Source organism: Pecten maximus, chromosome 12, assembly GCF_902652985.1.
Source record: "Pecten maximus chromosome 12, xPecMax1.1, whole genome shotgun sequence".
Taxonomy (NCBI): Eukaryota; Metazoa; Mollusca; class Bivalvia; order Pectinida; family Pectinidae; genus Pecten; species Pecten maximus.
This window is the reverse complement of record NC_047026.1, coordinates 12,441,869-12,445,328: the sequence shown is the minus strand read 5'-3', so window position 1 is coordinate 12,445,328 and position 3,460 is coordinate 12,441,869.

Sequence of the window (3,460 nt, the reverse complement as noted above, 5' to 3'; positions counted from 1 at the left end):
TAGTCTAGATTAAAATACTAAGTCCACCTGCCTTAGTTCGCCTCGGCATGAATAAACCTTTCAATAAACATCTCATCTCTTTTTTTCTATTTTAAACAGATGCAGTTCGGCTAATTGATCACGGACCCTTCGGCAACAAAAGAATCGAGGTTTTCAAACGAAATTTAAAGAGAAAATGGAAGTGGGGAGGTCTCTGTAGCAAATGCTGGACAGGTATCAACTCCAATGTTGTATGTCACCAGTATGGATTAAGGTGAGTCAATTAGTAAGTTATAAGATTACCGCCTACTTGACTCCGCCTGTTGCTAGGTTTCGTCTAATCGACTACAGGCAGTGCTCTGTCTATGTGAGGGAGTAGACTTGTGTTTCTCAATAACAATACATTTTAATAATAATTAAGAGGTCACACTGATTATATTCGGTCAGTAGCATGCTGGGATGAAGGTCTACCAAGTTGGTTCAAATGAATGACCTTGACCTACTTTCAGGATCACAGGGATCAGATGTCTTAAGATCTGAATTAAATCAACTTTTTCCCTCAATAACCAAAGGGCCCAGGGTCATAGTATTGAGCGATTAGCATTGCTGGGATGAAGGCCTACCATGTTTGTTTAAGTGAACTACCTTGACCTACTTTAAAAGTTAAAAGGCCGAGATGTATTTAATGTTGGTTAAAAAGTAAAAAATCGTTGATCAGTGGACAGATCGGAACTCTGGTGACCGTTAAGCCCCCTGGACCTCTTGTTACGTAGTCGCCTTTGATATGAAGGGGGTTTTTTTTTTTTTTTGGGGGGGGGGGGGGGGGGGGGGGGGGGTCAACATTTGTAGTTTCTGTATGCATTCTTTCTAACTAATCTTCGCTCTTCGAATTTATTTTCGAGTGAAAATGACAATGTTTTTGAAATGACAAATTATAAATAGAGAGAAAAGGTAGCTGTAGAAAATAGCAAAAACATTATGGTAATATGTCATCCAGACAAAGTATAACTACTGTCTGATTTGTCTCGCTGTTTTGTATCTACAGATCGGGCAAGTTAAAGGAGACTGAAGCCTTCAACCCAGACCAAACTATATGGGATCATGTCCAGTTTAATTGCAGTGGTGATGAGAAACACCTTTCCGATTGTCTTAGAAGTAACCAGGAGTGTCAAAATTGTGGAAATGAAGCCATAATTAACTGTATTCAAAAAGGTAAACAATTTATCAAACTTATTTCCATGACATTGACTTGGTTAAAACCTTATATCTATGACATTGACTTGGTTAAAACTTATATCCATGACATTGACTTGGTTAAAACCTTATATCCATGACATTTACTGGGTTAAAACCTTATATCCATGACATTGACTTGGTTAAAACTTATATCCATGACATTGACTTGATTAAAACTTATATCCATGACATTTACTTGGTTAAAACCTTATATCCATGACATTAACTTGGTTAAAACCTTATATCCATGACATTGACTGGGTTAAAACCTTGTATCCATGACATTGACTTGGTTAAAACTTATATCCATGACATCGACTTGATTAAAACCTTATATCTATGACATTGACTTGGTTAAAACCTTGTATCCATGACATTGACTTGGTTAAAACTTATATCCATGACATTGACTTGGTTAAAACCTTATATCCATGACATTGACTTGGTTAAAACCTTATTTCCATGACATTTACTGGGTTAAAACCTTATCTCCATGACATTTACTGGGTTAAAACCTTATATCCATGACATTGACTTGGTTAAAACTTATATCCACGACATTGACTTGGTTAAAACTTATATCCATGACATTGACTTGGTTAAAACTTATATCCATGACATTGACTGGGTTAAAACTTATATCCATGACATGGACTTGGTTAAAACTTATATCCATGACATTGACTTGGTTAAAACTTATATCCATGACATTTACTGGGTTAAAACCTTATATCCATGACATTGACTTGGTTAAAACCTTATATCTATGACATTGACTTGGTTAAAACTTATATCCATGACATTGACTTGGTTAAAACCTTATATCCATGACATTGACTTGGTTCAAACCTTGTTTCCATGACATTGACTTGGTTAAAACTTATATCCATGACAATGACTTGGTTAAAACCTTATATCTATGACATTGACTTGGTTAAAACCTTATATCCATGACATTGACTGGGTTAAAACCTTATATCCATGACATTGACTTGGTTAAAACCTTATATCTATGACATTGACTTGGTTAAAACCTTATATCCATGGCATTTACTTGGTTAAAACTTATATCCATGACATTGACTTGGTTAAAACCTTATATCTATGACATTGACTTGGTTAAAACTTTTATCCATGACATTGACTTGGTTAAAACCTTATATCCATGACACTGACTTGGTTAAAACTTATATCCATGACATTTACTTGGTTAAAACTTATATCCATGATTGATATTTACTTGGTTAAAACTTATATCCATGACATTTACTTGGTTAAAACTTATATCCACGAATTTGACTTGGTTAAAACTTATATCCATGACATTGATTTAGTTAAAACTTATATCCATGACATTGACTTGATTAAAACTTATATCCACGAATTTGACTTGGTTAAAACTTATATCCATGACATTGATTTAGTTAAAACTGATATCCATGACATTGACTTGGTTAAAACCTTATATCCATGACAATGACTTGGTTAAAACTGATATCCATGACATTAATTTAGTTAAAACATATATCCATGATATTGACTTGGTTAAAACTTATATCCATGACATTGACTTGGTTAAAACCTTATATCCGTGACATTGATTTAGTTAAAACCTTATATCCATGACATTGACTTGGTTAAAACTTATATCCATGACATTGACTTGGTTAAAACTTATATCCATGACATTGACTTGATTAAAACTTATATCCATGACATTGACTTGGTTAAAACCTTATATCCATGACATTGATTTAGTTAAAACTGATATCCATGACATTGACTTTGTTAAAACTTATATCCATGACATTGACTTGGTTAAAACTTATATCTATGACATTTACTTGGTTAAAACCTTATATCCATGACATTGACTTGGTTAAAACCTTATATCCATGACATTGACTTGGTTAAAACCTTGTATCCATGACATTGACTTGGTTAAAACCTTATATCCATGACATTGACTTGGTTAAAACTTATATCCATGACATTGACTTGGTTAAAACTTATATCCATGACATTGACTTGGTTAAAACTGATATCCATGACATTGACTTGGTTAAAACTTATATCCATGACATTGTCTTGGTTAACGTTACAATTTATTGAAGTCAGAAACAATTACGTAATGTCTATTGAGGTTCTGCAATGACTTTAAGGATAGATTTAAAATAAAAAAAGGAAATTCTACTCTCGGTCCGTAAGTTATGGCTCTGTTGTGCAAAATCATTGAAATTAAAAT